The following is a 22,846-nucleotide window of genomic DNA, read 5'->3' as shown; positions in this document are numbered from 1 at the left end:
AAAAAAAAAGTTTTGAGTACCCAATTCTATACTTTCTCCTCCCTTCTCCCCCCTCCTTGAGAGGTAAACAACAATCTGATGTACATTATATGCATACAATCATGTAAAACGTTTCCATATTAGTCATGTGTGCAAAAAAAACTTCAAACTAAAAAAAAGAAAGAAAGAAAGTAAAACAAAGTATGTTTTGGTCTGTATTCAGATACCATCAGTTCCTTCTCTAGAGGTAGACAACATTTTTCATCCTAAGTCCTTTGGGATTGTCTTGGATCGTTGTATTGCTGAGAATACCTAAGTCATTTATAGTTGTTCATCATACAATATTGCTCTTACTGTATACACTGTTTTCCTGGTTCTGCTCACTTCACTCTGTATCAGTTCATGTAATTCTTTCCAGGTTTTTCTGAAATCGTCCAAGCAGAACATGTCTAATCCCCCTTTTACAAGGCAGTACTTTAGATGCTAGAGGTCTGCAGCCATTATCCCTTCTAAATTTTCTCCTCTCCAGCTAAAACATCTCCATTTCCTTCATCTCTTCCTCCTATGACAGCTTCTGGTTTTCTCTCCATCTTTACCACCTTCCTCTGTATACAATTTGGCTTGTCCAGGATCTTCCTACAGTGTAATGCTCTGAATTGAACTTGATTCTCCAAATATGGTTTGACCATAATTGGACTCTTTATATGGCCTAAGATCAGGTTAAGTTTTGGGGCTACCTCTTCACATTCCTGACATATCAAAATGGAGTTCAACCCTGGATTTGTGATCTCTGTTTTTTAATTATAAGAACTGCTATCTAGCTGCATCTTCCCCATCCTATACTTGGGGGACTGATATCAAGTGGGCTCTTGGGCCTATGTCCTGTAACGATTGGAATGATGCCACCTGCTGGAGACTTACTGTAGAAAAGCTCCACCATGAGGAGAAGGTCTCTGAGGGCAAGACCATGCATCTTTTCTTTGGTGTCAGGAAGTGATGTTTGCTTGTGGGAGGAAGAAGGGTGAGGCTGGAGCTCTGACTCTCTCTCTTTCATGTGGACTCCAGTGGAGAGCAGAGCTAGGAATGCTCTCTCCCTTTAATAGATAGATGAATTTAGGCCTTTCTCTTTCTCGTCACAAAATTCTTATTCTCCTTAATAAATGCTTAAAAGTCTAACTCTTGCTAAAGCTTATAATTTATTGGTGACCACTCATTAGATTTTAGACAGACTAGCTAGAATTTTAGCCTCTTACAGTCCTAAAAGTCAAGTAAGCCATCTATTTCAACGTTTTCCTGTTTCCTTCTCAAAGTACCCTTGCCCTGGTGCTCTTAATAGAATGATCCTATGATTTCTTTTTTCTTTGTATAGGGCAATGAGGATTAAGTGACTTGCCCAGGGTAACACAGCTAGTAAGGGTCAGAAGCAGCACCTGAACCAGGTCCTCTTGATGTGACGGTCAAATTTCTATCGAGTGTGCCATGCCACTTCTCGAGTAACTGAATGAATATACATACATGGAAACAGAGCTGGAAGGGATCCCAGAGATTACTTAGCCCAACTCCCTCATCTTGAAGATAAGGAAATCTAGACTCAGAGAGAAAGAGGTTAGTCCAAGGTCATACAGGGAATAAATGGCAGCAAAACTTAGTTTTGCTGACTCCAAATCTAGTGCTCTTTCAACTATTCCATACTGAGCTGGGAGGGACTAGAGAGGTCATTGAGTCCACCTAAGTTGCCTGTCCACTTGTTACCTCCATAATGTATCTCACGTATGTATCCCTTCACTCACACATTCACCACCATATTTCAAGTCATCTTGCTGGGACTTTTTGAATTGCTTCCAAATCTGTTCTCCATCCTCATCTCTCCCTCCCCCCTTTTTTTTCAGGGCAATGAGGGTTAAGTGACTTGCCCAGGGTCACACAGCTAGTAAGTGTCAAGTGTCTGAGGCCAGATTCAGGTCCTTCTGAATTCAGGGCCGGTGCTTTATCCATTGTGCCACCTAGCTGCCCCCTATCTCTCCCCTTTTTAATCCATACTTCATACAGCTGCCAAAGCATTTCTAAAATATTGTACCAACTATATCACTGCTCTGTTGAGTAATTTCCTATGCCTCCCTATTGCCTCAATAGGATTGAACATAGACTCATCTGTTTGGCATTTGAAATCTTTTACAAGTTGACTCCAATCTACCATTCCAGGCATATTACACATTATTTCCCTTTACTCACTCTGTGGTCCAGAAGAACTGATCTTCTTGTTTGTATTTCACACATGACATTCCATCACCTTGGTTCTCTCTCTCTGTCCCCTACTCCAGGAATGCATTCACCTCTGTCAGTCTAACTCTGATCTCAGATTTTTGGATGATTTGAGCCATTTCACACAAGCAGGAAGTAGCGGAGCTGAGATTAGAATCTCTAGCTTTTAGAGTGCAGCTCTTATATTTCCTACAGGAAGTCTTTCTTAATTCCTCCATCTTCTAGTTCTAACACCATTCCCCCTCCCTCTTTTGCCTTGTGTAGACTTAGATGTATATGAGTTGTTTCCTTTCTTGCCCCACTACCCTTCCCCAACATAATTTTAGTCTTTCTATCTATACCTTGCATACTGCCTGGCACATTTTTGTTGTTGTTGAGTCATTTTCAGTCATTTCCAACACTTTGACCCCATTTGATATTTTCTTGGCAAAGATATGGGAGTGGTTTGCCATTTCCTTCTCCAGCTCATTTTACAGATGAGGAAACTGAGGCAAACAGGGTTAAGTGACTTGCTTAGGGGATACAGCTACTAAATGCCCGAAGCTAGATTTGAACTCAAAAAGATGAGTCTTCCTCCTTCCAGGCCCAGAGCTCTGTGCACTATGACCCTACCTGGATGGTAGTATAATAGATGCTTTATCATAGACATAGAGCTAAAAGAGGCCTCAGAAGTCATTTAGTCTAACCGCCTCATTTTATAGATAAGGAAACTGAGGGCCATGAAAGTTAGGTGTCTTATCCAAGGTCACACTGTTAGTATATCACAGGAAAGACTTGGATATTGATTCAATGACTAGAGAGCGAGTGTTCTTTCTACTGTAGCAGATGCTTCATCAATTGCTTTATTTACCTCAGTATCCAGAGGTAGAGACTGAGGTTGAGAGTGGGGGGATGGACTTGCCCAGAGGCTCATTGTTGGCAGGACCACTGTTAGAAGTCCCATCTTCAGCGTCCTACTCCAAGTCTTTTGCCCCTACACTGTGACTCCTCTGCCCAGTTGGTATTATAACAGAAAGAGGAAACATATCTATAGTGATTTAAGGTTTGCAAAGCTCTTTCCCAATAGCAATCCTGTGAGACAAAACAGATGGGGAAATCGAGGAACAGAAAATGAAAGGACTTGACCCAGGGTCACAGAACTAGTAAATGTTTGAGTTAGGATTCAAACTTTGGTCTCCTGTCTCTAAATCCACACATTTTCTACTACTGCGTGCTGCCTTCTCTCTCTTCAGTTAAAGAGAAAGCTGTCTGGACATCCCACACTGTTGCCTCAGTCCTTGCATCTAGTGCAGGGGCTGAAGATAGTCACTGACTATGAGTGTGGGCTGTGTTGCGTAGGTGCTCAGGACCACAGGTTGGATCCTTCTGATTCACAGCTTAACACTTTCGCTCTCCCCCTCACAGCTCCCTAGGCCCTCCTGGCTTCCTCTGACCAAGTCCCAGATGCTCCCCACCAGTCTCCATTCCCCACAGTGACCGGGCGTCCCTAGATCCCCTGCAGGGAGCAGAGGGCTAAGTGCTCAGGGCTCACAGATCTCCCTGCCTCAGCCCCATCTGACTGAATTCTAAGGCTGTAGCATTCCCATCACTATGCTTTTACTCCTCAGTGCTCCAGTGGTGAGATTTCATTCTCTTTTCAAAAGTCAATGCTACCTCATTATGCAAAGAAGCTGAGGGAGGATCTCACTTATTTGAAAAGCAGTTTCCATCCAAAATGGTCCCTCTGGACCTCAGGCCATTTGCTCCATTCTGCTACTCCCCACCCCCTCCCCATGACTATTCCTTCTTTTCTTTCTCAGAAGCCCAGAAAGTGGGATGGCAGGAGCTATTTGCCAGTTTTAGATACAGAAAGAGCTCCAGCCTCAAGGTTCTGGGGAAAGGAACATTACTAGAGAATGGGAAGATGATTGTCTTTCCTTCCCCCTGATTCCTTTTTCCCTCTGTGGTCACACCACTCCTGAGTCTTTTATGCCCCCCCATTACCCCCTTGTTTTTGTGATTATTCCTTCTTCTCTTTGATCATTCCCTTTTCCCTTCCTGACCTTCCTTCTCCCCTATTTTTGTGTCCATTCTATTCCCTCCTTGTAATCATCTACCATCCTCTTTTCTTCTCTCTTCCCCCCTTCTTCCTCTAGGACATATCCTTGCTCTTCGATCATCCCTTCCTCTCTTAGATACTGTTTTCTTTCTCTGTTACTATCTCTTTTCTGTTTCCTAAGCCATCTCCCTTTCCTTCTTTCTGATACCTTTCTCTCATCACTTTCCCTGTGACCATCTTTCCCCTGTTCTCTGACAATCCTGTTTACTTCCTTCGACCCTCTTCCCCTCTGCGACATGACCACCTCTGATTATTCCTATTCCTTCCTTCTGATTCTCTTTTCTCCCTGTAATTATCGCCTTCTTTTTTTGTTCTCTGAGCCCCTTTCTCTCTGTAACCACTTCTTCCCTCTGTGACCTTCCCTCTTCCTTCTCTCTGATACTCTTTTCTCTGGGTAGAGAAAACCTTCCTCTTCCTGTGACATCAACCTCTATTCCCTTTCTCCTACTGTGACCATCCCCTTCCCATCTCTAATCACCCTTCCCCATATCTTCTCTATCTTCCTGCTTCCTCTCCAATTCTCTTTCCCTTCTATGACTACTTCCCTCCCTTTTCTTAGAACAATCCTTTCTTAGTCAAACAATATCCCATCTAGTCTAAGTTAGGTATATGCTTGGCATCCTAACATCCATATTCCAGGCTGTTCCAAGTGGGAAGCATCTTGGTCAGGCCAACACAATTTACTTCTTTCCAGGTGGAGATCCTGGACTCCTGTCCTCTTTAGCAACTGCAAGAACTTGAGATTGAAATTCTTAAAGGCAGACTCAGTGTCATTGCCCAGAAGTAAAAGTATATGGGAAGAGATGGTGTGCATTGCTTAAGGCTCTCCATGCCTGTAGATGGGAAATGAAGCACTTCCTTTTCTACTACTGGCCAGGCATAATGATGGTTATAGTGAAGGCTATCCCCATGCTCAAAATATCTCCTCTCCTCTCCTTCATTTCTTGAAACTGCTTGCATTAAAGAACTCATTCAAGTGCCATCTCCTTCAGGAGGGCTTTCCTGATGACTTTTTAGTTGTCATTCTCCTTTCCCTACCCCTTCCAATCACCTTGTATTTATTTTGTATATATCCTATTTACATCTCTGTGCCCAGTAGAATGTAAATTCTTTGAAGACAAGGGCTGACTTACTTTTGCATTAGTAACATCAATGCCTAACACAGTGCCTGACATATAGTAAGAGCTCAACAAATGCTGTCTGACATACCATGCTAGTCTCTCTTCCCTAGGTTTTTATGCCTTCCCAATTCTTCTCTTACTTGAGAGCTCCTTCTCAGTCTCTTTTACTGGATTATTATATTTTTCTATCCCTTCCTCTTGGTGATCTCATCAGCTCCTGTGGGTTCCATGATTATCTCCAAGCACATGACTCCTACATCTGTGTTTCTAGCTCTAGTCTCTCTCCTGATCTCTACTCCTACATCACCAACTGCAAATTGGATATCTCCAAATGGACATCCCAGAGGTACTTTAGTTGTTTTTTGGGTTTTTTTGTGAGACAATGAGGGTTAAGTGACTTGTCCAGGGTTACACAGCTAGTAAGTGTCAAGTATTTGAGGTCAGATTTGAATTCAGGTCCTCCTGAATCCAGGACCAGTGCTTTATCCACTGCGCCACCTAATTGCCCCTGAATCATGTAATTTTAAAAGATAAACATTAATTTAGCCACTGGTATTCATTGAAGAATTGAATCACATCAGTACTGACATCCTGAGAGAACTGTGGAAATTTTGTGAACCAAACTGACTCCATTTTCAACATTGTCCTGTAAATTCTACCTGCTTGCTAATTATGGGAATTGAGTGACATCCTGTTTTGTATTCAGAAAATTGTACCTGTTTGCTCTCACTGTCCCAACTTGGAAAGTCCCTGATCTTTTCTTCAATTAGAAACAGTTTACCTAATCTGGCATCCTATTTTCTTTTAACACATAAATATCTGTCTCCACCTGCATTTGGGGAGCAGTGCAGGGCTGAGGAAGCCTGGTCCTGATTTGCTATGTAACTGTCATGCATTGCTTAATAAATTGATATGTTTGGAAGCTCAAACCTTTGTTTCCTTAAGTGATTTCAGATTTTGCTTGTTACAGTCTTCAAATGTACTACTGAAAAAAATCTAAGGGTTAGAAAAAAATGTAGTAAGGGTAAGGAACAATAGCTAGATGACACTCAGGTAGATTCATGAAATAGGAATACCTAGAAGAAGGTCTCTAGAACATTGGGTAGACCTTCTCTGGAGAATTTCTGGTTGAACATGGACAAGAGGTGTAGTTGGCTAATAATCTACACTGATGGAAAGAGTGCTGGTCTCAGTGAAATCACAGATCTATGAAAGTTTTAAAATTTGTTCTCTCTTCTAGCTCTGGCATTCAGTGTTCTAATTTAGTGTTCTAAGCATGATGTCAGACTTGCCTGTAGGCTGCAAGTCGCTGGCAAAACTCCCCAGGGAGTTTGAATCAGATTAAAATGTAATTGGGAAATATTTAACAAAATAAATAAAAATACAATATAGTGCAGATAATGTTAATTTGTGGTTTTCGAAGTCAATGTGCAGGAATACCACTAATATAGTGGGTAAAGAAGGAGATTCAGGAAAATCACAGTTTGACTCCTACCTGCATAAGAATACATACTGGTTGTGTGATTCTGAGTAAGCCAGTTCAGTGTTCCCTGTCCCCAAAACAGTAATCTAAGATTCTAAGATTGGCAATTGCTCTGTACCAGTAAAAGGAGTTTTTCTCCCTGGGAGTTCCCACATTTTTGTTGTTACATTTCAGGAGGGGACAAAGTAGATGGGGAAGATCTGTTGAATGAAATGGGAATGTTTAACCTGGAAGAAAGAAAGGAAGATAAGATGGTTTTCTCTGTATATCTAAAGAGCTATTATAATGTAGGGGGCTAAAATTCTAGCTATACTATCTAAAATCTAATGAGTGGCCACCAATAAATTATAAGCTTTAGCAAGAGTATTTACATGTTTAAGTATTTATTTATTATTTTTTTTTTTAGTGAGGCAATTGGGGTTAAGTGACTTGCCCAGGGTCACACAGCTAGCAAGTGTTAAGTGTCTGAGGCTGGATTTGAACTCAGGTCCTCCTGATTCCAGGGCCAGTGCTCTATCCATTGCGCCACCTAGCTGCCCCTGTTTAAGTATTTATTAAAGAGCATTAGGATCAGAGAGAAAGGTAAAAATCTAACTATTTCTAAGAGACCCCATCAACTGACCTGTCATGGCAAGGTCAGGAACCAACAAAGAAAGATAAAGAAGATGGTTGGGAAAAATGTTGGATTTAGAGTAAAATGACCCCAGTTCAAATCCAGGTTGTTGCTTTCTACCTATGTAAATGAGGGCAAGTTGTTTAACCTCCTGGGGTTTCTTCACCTGTAGAATGGGGTGGAGGGGAGAGGTTTGAATTGGATGATCTTTAGAATATTTTTTTTTTCGGGGCAATGGGGGTTAAGTGACTTGCCCAGGGTCACGCAGCTAGTAAGTGTCAAGTGTCTGAGGCTGGATTTGAACTCTGGTACTCCTGAATCCAGGGCCAGTGCTTTATCCACTGTGCCACCTAGCCACCCCCTAGAATATTTTTAATTTCTAAATCTATGATCTTATTTTGTAGCATTCTAAGGGGAGAACTGGACGGAAGTAGCAAGAAGGTAGATTTTGACTCAATAGATAGAAGAATTTCCTATCAAAGCTGCCCGGTTAATTAGCTGGCTGTTTAAGGAGTAAAAGAAGTCACTCTCCCAGGCAGAGGCTGAATGACTGACCACTGTGTGGGGGTTTGCTGCTGAATAAACCATATGGTTTATAAAATATATATGAATATATTTATATCTCTACTGCTATCTCTCTTTCTCTCTCTCTCTCTCTCTCTCATCTATCTCTCTATCTATTCATAGAATGTCAGAAGGGCAGTTAGGTGGCACAGTGGCTAGAGCAATGAGCCTGAAGTCAGAAAGACTCATTTCCCTGAGTTCAAATCTGGTCTCAGACACTTCCTAGCTATGTAACCATGGGCAAATCACTTAACCTTGTCTGCCTCAGTTTCTTCATCTGTAAAGTGAATTGGAGAAGAAAATGACAAATTGCTCCAGTATCTTTGCCAAGAAAACCCCAAATGGGGTCATGAAGAGTCAGGCATGACTGAACAACAAAAAAATGTCAGAGCTAGTAGAAGGTCACTTAGGACAAAAGTATCAAATTTGTGGTCCAAAAGCCGGCTGCAAAATTCCTGAGTGCAGCCCAAATCAGATGGCGAGTTGGAGGGAGCCTTAGAACTTGGTCCAGAGAACACAGAGGAACCTTGGCACATAGGACATAGGAATGTTGGTGCTAGAAATGATCTAAGACCTCAGGAAAAAAAATGTCAGTCAGAAGTGACCTTGTTCTCTAGAATTTTAGAGGTAGAAGGCATGTTAGAGATGATCTAATCTAAAATCCCGTTTCATAGTGAGTAGGATATGGTGGATTTGAGTCAGTTCAGACTCTGAGCCTGGGATCTGGAAAGTTCCCAGCCCCCAGTCCCTGTTATTGTTAGACCATTCTGTCCATATTCCATCCCCAAAACTGATTCATCTGTTCTGCCAATCCCACTGGATGAATCAATTTTTGGGTCCCAACATGTATACCTGGTTGGAGATCACCTCGATTCTAGATATTCTCTTTTCAGGGGAAGAAAAGAATTTGATTAGGAGGGCAGCCATGACTGAGTGGGACAATATTCATCCAATTGCAGGAGAAGAGCCATGGGATGAACAGAAATTTCCCCTCCAAGACCCAGGGTGGGATAGTAATGACCTGGTCCACTGACCCATGTGAGGGCTTTGTGATATATGATTATTCAGGGGATTAAAACTGCAGTACCCTGTGGGCAGAATCTTAACAGGATATCAGAAATTATACAGGAGAAGGATGAATCCCCCACTGCCTCTCTCACCCGGCTCAAAGAAGGCATGAGAAAATATTCAGGGCTAGACCCTGATGGGAATACGGCACAAACCATTCTCAAGATGAATTTTGTGATTAATTCTTGGACAGACATTAATAAGAAATCACAAAAAGAACAAAACTGGTCCCCTAAAACTTTGGATGGGTTACTTCAGATGGCTCAGACAGTCTTTGTAAGGCAGGGTGAGGCAGAGAAGAAAGAACAAGGCCAAATACTTTGTCAGCAATTACAGCAACAACGGGAGCAGTCTAAAATTATGCTCCAGATTGCCCAGGCCTCAACTTAAAGGGACAAGGAGAGAAAGCATTCTGTAAAACCAACCCCTCCGGGGTATCCTTACAAATGTGGGAAAGGGGAAAAATTGGATGTTCAAAAAGAAACAAATCATTGCAAGAGAAAGGAGAATTAAGGTAATAGACCTCTTGATTAGCCCCTACCACACTTTAGAGTGGGCTGGTCAGGAAGAAGTAACATTTTATGGCTGTTTACTTGTCATAGGCAGGTGATGGGCTTCTTGTTGTCTTGTGCATTTATGTGTCTAAAAAATGTTGTAATTGTGTTTTAACTTTTGGTTGTACTCCCGTAGACTTTCAGAGTGGTGGCCAGGCTCTAAAGGTGGGGGAAGGGAAGCCTCTGACTTCTCTTTACAGGTGTGTGTTTACTTAAAAGTTTGAATTTGGAATTGAGACGTAACTTCTTTGCTATGCATTCATAGCCTTAGATGAACATTGTAAAAGCTGGTTTTAAAAATGTTGTTACTTTGAAATCTTGTGTAGTGGAATGGTTAAAAATCAGGTGTTAGGTGTACAAGTTTCAAAAATAAAAAAGAACTCTAGTGAAGTGTGATTTATGGCTGCCAAATGCCTTGGCAGAGAAAGAAAAAACCCCCCGCTGCTCTCTTTCTATCTCTCCCTTCCCCTCAGGTGTTGGCTGTGCAGTGTCAGGGTGAGAGGGAGAGAATGTTTAGAAAATTTTAAGGTGCCCAGAGAATTTTAAATAATTGGTAAAAGCAAGTAAAGCACATAGAAAGAAAGTTGTGCCTTTTTAAAACTGAGAAAAAGAAAAGGGGGGGGGGAATGTACACTTGCCACAATTTAAGGTGCACTGCCACTTTAAGTGCTAACCTGCCAACCTGTAATTTCAAGGTCTGTGAATTCTGGAAGAAATAAAAGAGTAATTGAATTTGATTGGAAAACTAAAATACTGTTAAAGTTTTAAAGTTACTTTAAATGGGTATATGTGTGTTAAAATTAGGAATAATTGTAAATTATGGGACTCAGAGGAAACAAAACAATTGATGGTCTTAGCAAAAACAGGCATGTGTTTCTTTAGGACACAGAGGAAAGCACTGGAAGAGACTTCTTTTAACTTGTAAACTTGCTGGAAAAGAGCCTGTTATAGATTGTGAAATTCCTAGACAAGGAATGATTTTACTGAGGATTTATAAGGTTGCTTATTACATCTTTACATCAGGAAAAGTTTAAATTTGAGAAGAAGGAAAGAAAAACTAAGCAACATGTGTGAGTCTCCTGGTAAATATTTTTGGTCATTGTAACTTCATGAGAGTAGAGGTTTGCTATTTAAGATAAAATATTTTGGGACTGTAATTTATAATATTGTTTTGAGTTTTGAATTCAGGTATAGTTGTCTGGAATCATCAAGCCAGTGATCAAGTACTGGAGAGAATGCCACAAAGCAATACTGCAAGAGGGAATGTGCTGCTTACAGGTGGAGGTATCTGGGAAAAAGCTGAAAAGGACGATCTGGGTCTCATCTGAGGTAGGCTCCTTCTGGCTCATTGTGTTCTTGCTGAAAAGGAAATATTTCCCCACCTGGCTACCCCTGAATCTGGCTATCTAGACCCCAGAATACTGCTGCACTGGTTGTTACTTGTGACTTGCCTGAAATCAAACAGAACTAAGGATGTTTTATCCTGGCATTATAATCATGTCCCTGCTTTTTCTTTTATAGCAGATTTCTATAATCAGAGCAAGTAGTCAGTAGAAGAAATGAGCACAATTCAAGTATGCAAGATTTTACTGTTTTCAGTTTAAATGTGTTTAAACTTGATATGCCAAACAATAAGGTTTGTTAATATTCGGGTTTGCCATCGCCTGCTAATATTTATATGGTGTTATGATAAGGTTAAATTAACTGAATATCTTTTTGGTTTAGAAGAAAGCGAAATTCCTCCCCATTGCAAACATTAGAAGGAGGATGGTTATAGAAAAAGGATTTACTTGAGGTGATAAATCTACCCAGTCACATCTCTGTTATGTACTGCCAAGGGCACCAAGTTACCAACTCCATAGCACAAGGGAAGGGTAGACATTGCTGCTAGCCATTTACCTGTCCACCCTAGCCCTGGTCCCCTTGCACCCTATTAGGCCCCAAAGATATTACCCCTTCCTATAACAAGGAAGAGATTATAAGTTTTTACTGTTAAACCAGATAGCTGCAGGATTTGAATCCCTGTTCTGGTTGGTTACTATAAATAAAAATGTGGATTTGATAAATTACATATATTACAATCAATAGAGGTTTATAAATCATACCAGAGATGCTGTGAAAGGCATGTCCCAGCAACTGGATGCTACTAGCAGTATGGCCTGGGAAAATAGACCCATCTGGGACTGTACTGTTAGGGATGAAGCCAGTCTATTACCCAAACACTGAGGGGGCTCCTTGCCCTATCTGAAGAATTGGCTAGAAATTCAGGAGTGGACTCTATGTTTCCTGGTCCCTGGTTTAGGGTGATATCCATGGTAATAGGAATATTTGGGGTTCTTCTCATACTTCCCTGTTTAGTCCCTTGCTTTATAGGTTTGATACAGCATACGGTCCGGCAGATACAACTCACGGTAACCCAAAAGTTCATGGAGAAAGGAGAAAAGACCCTGATTCTGAAACTTCAGAAAGGAGAGACCAGTGATGAGCTGGACTTGGATCAGCAGGCTGAAAATCTGTATAATTGCTGGGAGAAGGAATCAAGCCAGTGATTCAAGTCCAGTGTGTGCTTTCCGAGCAAAAGAAAAAGGGGGGATTGAATGAGATATGGTGGACTTGAATCAGTACAGACTCTGAGGCTGGGGTCTGCAAAGTACCCAGCCCCCAGTTCCTGTTATTGTTAGACCATTCTGTCCATATTCCATCCCGTTGTTAAAACGTACCTCTTCCCCACCTTGTTCTGAGGCCAAGCAGGAGTGCTGTGTCCTGTTAGCACAGACTCACCCAGATACTACCTCTCCCTTCTTGCATTCCTAAGCCCTAGCTCCTGGTACCATCTCTCCCTTCTTCCCCTTGTCCCCTCCTTACATGGGTGGAGTGGTTTGACCCTTTCCCCCTCCCCTTCCCCCCAGCTCTCAAACCCAGTTGAGCATGCCTCCATACCATGATCACACGCTGAACACACATGCTGGGTGAGACACAATTGGATGTTAGATTGTGAGCTCACCCTGTGCGTGAGGGGACTAAAAATTCCATAAAACCCAACTCATGAGCTCATCAGCACACTCCTCACCCCTTGCATGGGGTTGCCCATTCTCATGAGAATGAAATAAATCTGTCTCTGCCTGACTTGGTAGTCTCTTTGAATTATTTGGGTAAACTGAGGCAATTGTCTCATACAATAGAAAGCTTCTTGTGGAAGCATGAAATTCCCTGACAATGTCATGTCAAGTGTTGTGACCTGAGGCAGCTAGGTGGCACAGTGGATAAAGCACTGGCCCTGGATTCGGGAGGACCGGAGTTCAAATTTGGTCTCAGACACTTGACACTTACTAGCTATGTGACCCTGGGAAAGTCACTTAACCCTCATTGCCCTGTCAAAAAAAAAATGAGATGTTCTTAGTCATCTGCTAAAAATCTTCCAGCATAAGACGCCTATATTTATTATTAAAGTGAACAATGTGTTTATTGAAATAACTTTCATGGAAACTCTCAGCCAGTATCATTAATCCTTCAGCCCTAGGGTGGGGCATCCCTTAAGTCTTTACACCCTTTTCCATCTGGAGAAATCTAACCTTCCTGTCAGACCTTCTGCACCCCTAAGTCTGTAGGTCACCTTGAGGATAAGGGAAGTCTTGGAGGCTGGGAGCTCCAGAACATGGAGGATTTAAAAAAGGAAAGGATCGTAAAGACCCTCTAGTCTAATGTCCTCATAGGAAGTAACTGAGGCTAAAGAGCTGAAATGTCACACAGGTAGTAGAGGCAATGGAGTTACCATGTGGATAAAGGGCTGAAATTAGAATGAGGAAGACCTGAGTTCAAATCCTTCCCTATCAGATATTAACTAGCTGTGTGATGCTAGGCAAGTCCTTTTGTCTCTCTCAGCCTCAGTTTAACTGTGCAATGGAATAATAATAGCTCTTTGATCATAGTATAGTTGTCAGGATCAAATGAGATAAGCGCTTTGCAAACCAATGCCTGTCAGCTATTATTATCATTAATGTCATCATAACCATTAGTAATAGTAATTAGCAGAGCAAGGATCCAAATCCAAGTCCTCTGACTCCAAAATGCACACTCTTTCTCCAGTGAGGTGATTCTTCATGTACACAGGCAAATTCTGTAGCTACAGGACTTTTTAGAACAGCTCTGAGTTCCATCCAGGATGATCCCAGTCCTAACTTCCAGGATGGCTGTGGGCAGAATGCTAGAGAGGCTGCTAGGCACTCTCCTCTAGGCACCTCTGACAGGTTGGAGACATTCCAGTACCTGGGGCCTTTAAGATGTAGTAAGATTGGGGGCAGCTAGGTGGCACAGTGGATAGAGCACTGGCCCTGGAGTCAGGAGTACCTGAGTTCAAATATGGCCTCAGACACTTAACACTTACTAGCTGCGTGACTCTGGGCAAGTCACTTAACCCCAATTGCCTCACTAAAAAAAAAAAAAAAGATGTAGTAAGATTGGTTTCTTTTTGCTCTTGCATTTTGAAGTTTACAAAGTACTTTCCTCAGTTTAACAAACCCAAGCAGCAGGTAGTAGGAAGATAATGACTTCTAGAGGAGGGAAGTAAGGTCCCGGGAGAAGTGCAAGTCTCCTTCCCCTTCCTCACTTTCCCCAGGGGAATTAAGGCACAGAGATGGGAAAGGCTTATCTAGAGTCTTAGTTGTCATTTCCCTTCTCTGTCTTATTTGATCATCACAACAATCCTGGGAGTTAGATGCAAATATCACCTCCATTTCACATCTTAGAAAACTGAGGCAGGGAGGGGTTAAATGACTTGCCCACCAAATATATGAGACTGGATTTGAACTCAGGTCCTCCTGACTCCAGGTACTACCTACAGTACCAATGGGTAGTGTACTGGGATTAGAACTTTCCTGATGCCAAGTCTATAACTGCCTCCACTACACCAAGCTCTCCAGTCCTTCCAGGTAAGAGCTGGAAGATATATCAAAGATTGGCTAGTTCGACTCTCTTATTTTATATAAAAAGAACTGATGTTCAGAAGGGAGGCATAACAAGCCCAAAGTCTGAGCCAAAATCCTAAAATGCTATCTTTGAATTAGGCCATATAAGGCACCTAATCCACACTGGACCTGAGCAGGAATACCTTCTATAACTAAGTTTTTAAAAATTTTTTTTAAAGTGAGACAATTGGGGTTAAGTGACTTGCCCAGGGTCACACAGCTAGTAAGTGTTAAGTGTCTGAAGCCGGATTTAAACTCAGGTCCTCCTGACTCCAGGGTTGGTACTCTATCCACTGTGCCACCTAGCTGCCCCTAGAACTAAGTTTTGAACTTAGTTTGAACTCAAATACCTCCAGTGATGGGGAACTCACTATATCTAAGTGGCTCAGTGGATAGATCACTGGACCTGGAGTCAGGAAGACCTGAGTTCAATCCCAGCCTCAGATGTAGATGCACATCAATTTGTTAAGCAGTGCCTTAGTTTCTCCTTTTATAAGGAGGTGATAATAGAATCTACCTCCCAGGGTTGTGGTGAGGATCAAATAAGATAACATATGTAGAATACTTTGCAAACTCTAAAGTGCTATCTCAATGTTAATTATTATTTTTATTCATTTTATGAGAGTGGTGATGATGCCTGCAGGCAACCCATTCTACTTTTGAACAATTTTAATTATTAGGAAATTTTTTTTCTTATGTCCATTTGAAATTTGTCTGCCTTCATCTTCTTCCTTATTATACCTGCTTCTTCCCTTTGGTGCTAAAAGAATGAGTCCAATCCCTTGCCTAGGCATCACAGGAGGCAGAAGCCACCAGATTCTTGTGGGAGTTCCAATGTCCAGGGTGATGTCTGGACATCTTTTTGGGATGGTGAGGCCAGGCAGACCCTGGATGACTGATTTTTTATGACTGCCCTGAACCCTCTTGATCCCTACCTTTGAATCACAAGGTCTGAGGACATTTATCTGAAGCTATGTGGGTTGTGCTAAAGAGAGGACAACCTTTAAACTCTCTGGTCTTGACCCCCTTATTCTTCCTTTCTTCACAAATAATCTACTTTATTTCTCTGTTCTACTCTTTGAAACTACCCCTCTTTTCCTTCAACTTGGTTTTCCTGGAGCCTCAGAAACCTGGAGTTTCAGCCACTTCTTGGTGTATGTTGGGGCCCCCTTTTGGTTCAGTAAGTCTCAAGAAAGGGTCACAGGACCATAGAATCATTGATATAGAGCTAGAAGGGACTTTGGAGGCCAAATCTGATTTCCTCATTTTACAGATGAGGACACTGAGTCACATGGAAGTGATTTGCCCAAAGTCATACAGTGAGTTGTATCTGAGTTGGCAGTTGAATCAAGGTCTTTCTGACATCGGGCCTAAGGTCCTATCCATTCTACCATACTACTCCTCAGACCAAGGCTGGATGGAGACTGGAGACCGTACCATGCAAAATCCTATTGAAGGAACTTGGAATATTTATAGTAGAGGAAAGAAGATTCGGGGGAGGGAGGTATGATTATTGTCTTCAAGGAAGGCCTTAAATATAGTGGAAGGAACATTGAACTGAAAGTCACAGAGACAGAAGTTTGAGTTCTAGATGGGCCCTGGTCACCCTTGGGCACATAACTTTCTTCCTTGTTTCTTTATCTTTATAACAAGGGGAGGTTGGATTAGATAATCCCTAAGGTTCCTACCAATACTGACCTTCCACACTGTGTGCTCTAAAGCCCCTTTAATTGTTCACATTCTATCCTCTATGCTCTGTCCTCTTCCTACTCTGACTTTCCATGTTTTTCTATGTTTTCTAGGCCTGCAGTTTAGTGTTCTGTCTTGCCCCGACATGCTGTGTTTTAATAGGCTCATCCCCAACCTCCTGGATCACCCTACTTTCCCACTGACAGGAATTTCCTCCTTTTAACAGAATTAAATTCTTGTATAAGTAGATAAATCTTGCTTCCTTTTGTATGTGCCTCAGTGGGGATGGGAAGCAGCTGCTCCTTCTCTTCCCTCCTCACAGGCATTCTGAAGACCATCTGGAAATTCAGGACCAGGTAACCATCAAATTGCACATCACTGGTTGCCCTGGTCTCAGTGATGGCAATGTGGTACAATGTTAGGGCACTGGATATGGAGCCCAAACACCTGGGGTTGAGCCTCCACTCTGTTACCTACTACTAACTGCATGACTTTGGGAAAATTACTTTCTCTCCCTGACCCTCAGTTTCTCCACTTGGAAAATGAAGGCAGCAGGACTATAGATGGTTTCCAAGGACCCTGACAACTTTAATATTGTGACTCCTATTAACTAAGAGCAGCCAGGAGCATTTTAGAATATGGGGCATGGTGAGCATTCAAGTGGACAAGAAGAGGGCAGAAAGGCTTGAAGGAAGACATTTCCCAAGGTCCTCAATGAGTTAGGTGGATCAAGTAAGTCCGTCTTAAAGAGCTCCTTGCTTCCCTGTAACTCTTCTCTCCTTAGCTAGCTCTCTACCATCCTTAGTATCCCAGGAAACCTCAACTACTATACTAATCCCACATGCCCTGTATAGTCCACCCTCCCTCCCTGAAAAGTGCCTTGTGTTTTAAGTGGCAATTACATTTCACTTAGATTCTCAAGAGGCATTTCAAGCAGCAGTTCTGGCCACTTTGCCTTTTTAGCAGCCTCTGCCAGGAATGGGTGGCTATTGTTAACATTTTAAAGATGAAACTGAGGTACCGAGGCTCTTTCCTTAGTCAGACTGGAGTAAATGGTTAGAGCCAGTGTGTATCATAAATTGAACAGAATGTTAGAGACGGAAAGGGTTAGAGCTGGAACATCGAGGCTAGATCAGAGCTGGGAGAGACTTTTTTGCAGATGAGGAAACTGAGACTCAAAGAGGGAAAGTGACTTGTCAGAGGATGCGCAGTGAATTATTGGCAAAGAGTGGCACTAGAACCCAGCTGCCCCAGCTCCAAGTTGCTTGGTGTGTAAGCCTAGCTTGGCTCTCTTTGGTGATTTCAGATTTATAGCAAAGTAGAAGATATTGTGATTGGGAGCCAAGAGACCTGTTTGTTTCTATGTCCCAACTTCTGCACTAACTTATTCTATGACCTTGTTCTCTCATTTCTATAGTGAAAGAGTTAGAGTCTCTTTAAATTACCTTTCAGCTCTAATAGTTTGTATTTCTTGATTTGAGGAAAGATTAGCCAAGGTGGGTTGCCCTTCACACATGTGTGGTCCTCTTTCCTTCCCCACCTCCATCCAAATCTGTTCCCTAGAAATATGAGAATATTGTAGCTCCAAAGTAGGCAGGCAGGTAAGGAGTTTTCTGGGACCCTCTTGGGGGTCAACTTCTGGAATCCCTTATATTAAAATTCAGATAAAAAAAACCAAAACTGAGAGGTCAGATTCCTGCTTCAGGCAGGGGCTTAGAGTCGATCCTAGAATCTCAGAGCTGGAAGGAAGCTCAGAGGTGATATAGTTTAACCTCTGCCCGAAGCCAATACCTCCTGTGCTACATCCTCATAGAGATACAAGATCCCTCAGCATTCCAGGCTTCTAAGACTTCATGATTCTAAGATTCCATAATTCTAAAATTCCATGGGTCCATGATTCTAAGATTCTAAGAGTCCAAGAGACTGTCTTTATAAAGATTATATGATTTCAAAATTGGAAAACTCTCAAATCCTAAGATTCTGACAGTCTAAGATCCCAAAGTTTCATGAACCTAACCCTCCATTCTTCCATGATTTTAAAGTACTATACATAATTACACAGAATAGGTCTGAGGGGCTCCAAGTCTAAAGAGATATTACCCATTGCCCTCTGCATACTGGCATACACAGCCCTTACAGCCAGGTACACACAAGTCTCCAGCTTGGGAGAATAGGAGTCATTGAGATTCCTACACCTAGTAGGCACCTTGGGGGAAGCTGTGTTTCCCAACCCCAGAAGGCATCCAGAGTCACACACCTAAACACTTGACTAGCTAAAGCCAAATGAATAGTTCAGAGATAGAGAGACTTGAATCTTCGGGGCTGGAGATTCCTGCTGCTGTTTTGTGCTAAGAACTGGGCTTGCTATGGGAAAGCAGAGCAGAGATATTCCTAAGGCCCAGGCACCGATCCACCTTGAGAAACTGTGCATGAGAAGCCACATTAAAACTCCGTGGGTAGGAAAAAGATTTCCCTACCAGAGATGATGTGGCAGCAGTTCAGAAGAAATGTGACTAATGAAATGCTGTGATAAGCCCACTCAGATGATTGCTGTTACTTTCCAAATCCACCTCTAAATTGACTCCCCCAATCTCCTTCAATCTTCAGGTAACTTGATCGAATTTCAGCCTCTTTTCCAGCCTTCTTGGTCAGCTCTGTGCCAAAAGACTCCAGTCCTCCCAAACCCTTTCCGAAAGATAAAGCATCCAGACGCTTCCTCAGCTCCTCCTCATGTGGCCACTGATTTCTTTTCTACAACTCACCCCATCTAGGTTTCATCCCTTTGCCTATATTGCACCCACTTCCTGCTCAGCACCAAGAATATACAAGTTGGGGGGAGGAATATAAAAACAATAAAGTGCACACTACTGTACCTGATGCAGTCAGCAGCTGGAGGACTTGCTGACAGGATAGCAGAGCCCCTGATTCTCAGTGCCACGCGTTGTCTGTCCCTCTGGCTCAACTTCCTGCAGCACACTATTTAACGACTTGGAGCTCTCCCAGACCAATATGATGGCAGTGGTTATAGTGAGTGACAGAGGTTCACTCCCTCCCTCTGCCTCCTCCCCCTCCTCTTTGCCTCTCCCTCTCTCTCTCTCTCTCTCTCTCTCTCTCTCTCTCTCTCTCTCTCTCTCTCTCTCTCTCTCTCTCTCTCACACACACACACACACACACAGAGGCAAGCAGCATGTATATGTGAGTCACAGTCACAGTGGGAGGGATCAGATATTTGACTGCAGAGTAGTGGAGATGTTGAAAATATCCCCAGTGAACTTAGAATCATAGAATGCCAGAGCTGTATGGAAACTTTAATGAGTAGAGAGTATTAGATGGGGACAGAAATTTAGAATACAGAACACTGAATACCAGAAGAGGATGATCTTAGAACATACAACATAGAATAGCAAAGCTGGAAGGGACCTTAAGTCATAAAACAGAATACCACAGCAGGAAGGAACCTTACAACACAGAACATCAGATTTTATGTTCCTGACTCACCCAAGGTCAGGAACCTGAACCTCAACATCCTGATAGATAAAATGCGGCTAATAGTATCTGCATGACCACCTCATCAATTATGGATTTGGTGACTTTTGAGATCCCTTTCATGCTGTGTGTGATAGTGCTTTGAAAACTTTAACATAACAAAGGAATAGGAGTTATTTATTTGTTCATTCATTCGTTTATTTGCCCACCAAGGGCCTCCTCAAAAGGCACATCACCCAGGAAGCCTTCTTCAATTCCCTAGCCTGAGGTAGGCATCACATATCACTTTTTTTTTTTGAGGGGCAATGAGGGTTAAGTGACTTGCCCAGGGTCACACAGCTAGTAAGTGTCAAGTGTCTGAGGCAGATTTGAACTCAGGTCCTTCTGAATCCAGGGCTGGTGCTTTATCCACTGCACCACCTAGCTTCCCCCACATATCACTTTCATAGACTGCCTTGTATTGGAGCTTTTTAGGTCCTTATCTTCCTTCTAGATTGTCAATTCCTTGACGTCAGGGACCATGTGTTACTCATCTCTTTTTGAATGGACAGGGTTAGTTGTTGAGTTGATTTGGATTTCCTTTACATGAAATCTGTATTGTTTTCCAAAGATAGAGGTGGATCCTAATATAGGGCATCTGTGACCCTGAGCATTAAGATGGCACCGATGCTGCCTTCACCCTTGCCCCTAGACCAGGCAATGACTAGGTCTGAGTAGTGCTTCTCTGCAGCACTCTCTCACTTAGTGATCTCATCAGCTTCCATGGATTCTAGACAGAAGACTCCTCCAGTTCTGCACATCACAACTGCCCATTGGACATTTCTAACTGGATGCCCGACAGGCATTTGCAACCCAGTATGTCCAAAACAGAACTGATTGTTTTTTCCCCAAACCCGCCCCTCTTTCAAACTCCTCTCTTTCTGTTGAGAGTACTGCAACCTTTCAAATTGCAAGTCATCCTTGGCTCTTCACTCTACAAGGTGAGTCACCACAGAGATCCAATCAGTTGCCAAATCTTGTTGTTTTTACCTCCACCATATCTTTCATGTATATCCCCTTCTCTCTATTCATATGTCCACCATCCTGGTTTGGTTTCTTATCACCTCTCACCTGCATTAATGCAATAATCCCCGACCTCCTCCCCCAGTTGACCTCCCTACTTCAAATATCTCCCCAATCCTATTCATTCTACATATAGCTGCCAAATTGATTTTCCTAAACTATAGGTCTCATGGGGCAGCTAGGTGGTGCAGTGGATAAAGTACTGGCCCTGGATTCAGGAGGACCTGAGTTCAAATCCAGCCTCAGACACTTGACACTTACTAGCTGTGTGACCCTGGGCAAGTCACTTAACCCCAATTGCCTCACACACACAAAAAAAGTATAGGTCTGACCATGTCATCTCCTACTTATTAAATTCTAGTGGCTCCCTATTACTTCTAGGATCAAATATAACTTCTTCTGTCTTTAAAGTTCTTAACAATCTGACCCCTTCCTATTTTCCCAGTTATCTAACCTATTATTTTTCCTTTAATCCATCCATACTGAGCTACTTGCTGTTTTTCATATACAATTCTCTATTTCCCATTTCTGTGCCCCCAGATTGGCTGTACTGCTCCCCCTCCCCCATGCCTGGAATAGTCTCCGTACTTGCATATTCCTTTTAGGTTTCCAAATCAGCTAAAATGATGTCTTCTACAGAAGGCTTTTTCTGGTTCCCCCAGCTGCTAGTGTTACCTTGTATTTGTTCTGCAAATACCATCTATATAACTACTTATATACATGCTGTCTACCCTATTAGAATGTAAGTTTTCTAAAGGCAAGTACCATCTTATGGATACCCAGCACTTAGCATGGAATTTGGTATACAGTAAGTGTTTAATAAAGACTTGCTGACTGATTGATTGATATTTCTTCCAGTGTCTCTGGCCTCTGTGTACAGCTTAGGGTTTGGTTAATATTTAAAGAGGGCATTGGATGCCAGGCTAAGGAGATTTGACTTTGTGAACTATGGAAAGGTTTTGAAGAAAATGTCAGTACCCTGGGGCAGCTAGGTGGCGCAGCTGATAGAGCACCGGCCCTGGATTCAGGAGGACCTGAGTTCAAATCCGGACTCAGACACTTAACAATTACTAGCTGTGTGACCCTAGGCAAGTCACTTAACTCCAATTGCCTCACCAAGAAGAAGAAGAAGAAGAAGAAGAAGAAGAAGAAGAAGAAGAAGAAGAAGAAGAAGAAGAAGAAGAAGAAGAAGAAGAAGAAGATGTTAGTGCCCCTAGGACCACTGACCACCAGTTTAGAGATCTGATTATAGTTTCATCATTGATTCTGACTAGCTGTGGCCTTGGGCAAATTCCTTCCCCTTTCTGGGTCATATTTTCTCCCCACCTATAGCAGGAAAGATTTGGGATTAGGTGATTTCAAAGTTCATTTCAAGTTCAAGGATGCTATGTTATTATAGGGAAACAGTTAAGTTTTACATTGTCCAGAAATTAATGATAAAAGCCAGGGTTTTTTTCTGATTGTTGTTGCTGGCATATAGGCAATAGTTTAGTCAGGAATGTGAGCAATAATCTTTTCTTCTTTGCTTATAATTTGTTATTGTTCAACTTTTCATTCTAGTAAAAGATGATGTTGGAAGCAAAGTGGGCTTCATGCTCCAGACTTTACACAGGTCCTGTGGATTATTTTCTTTTCTTCTGCATGGAGCCCAGAAATAGGTTTTTGGTGTACAAGATTTCCACAAGTGTTTAAACTGGAGTTATAGGGAAATTTCTAACATTAAATCAGATGGCTGCCTGCCAACACAGATTAGGAATTAGCACCAGACACAGGCAATCAAAAGGACTAGACAGGGGCTAGAGCCAAGATGACAGAGTAACAACAGTCATTTGCCCAGGCATTCTCAAAGTCCCCTCTGAACAACTTTAAAATAATGCAACAAAATGAATTCTGGAGTGGCAGA

At 42.3% G+C, this 22,846-nt stretch overlaps 1 protein-coding gene across 3 annotated transcripts in view; it reads right to left on the bottom strand.

The window, feature by feature from the left end:
* HRH2 (histamine receptor H2) overlaps positions 1–19,475 on the bottom strand; it is a 68,770-nt gene extending 49,295 nt beyond the window's left edge. For all 3 annotated transcript variants that reach the window (XR_006355077.1, XR_006355078.1, XM_043989902.1), the window contains exon 1: positions 19,269–19,475. The gene's annotated coding sequence lies outside the window, so the exon portion shown is untranslated. The remainder of the gene's footprint in view (positions 1–19,268) is intronic.
* Between the last annotated feature and the right edge of the window lie 3,371 nt (positions 19,476–22,846).

The sequence above is a fragment of the Dromiciops gliroides genome, chromosome 2 (assembly GCF_019393635.1).
Source record: "Dromiciops gliroides isolate mDroGli1 chromosome 2, mDroGli1.pri, whole genome shotgun sequence".
Taxonomy (NCBI): domain Eukaryota; kingdom Metazoa; phylum Chordata; class Mammalia; order Microbiotheria; family Microbiotheriidae; genus Dromiciops; species Dromiciops gliroides.
The sequence above is the reverse complement of the archived record's forward strand: the minus strand, read 5'-3'. Positions and strand labels throughout refer to the sequence as shown.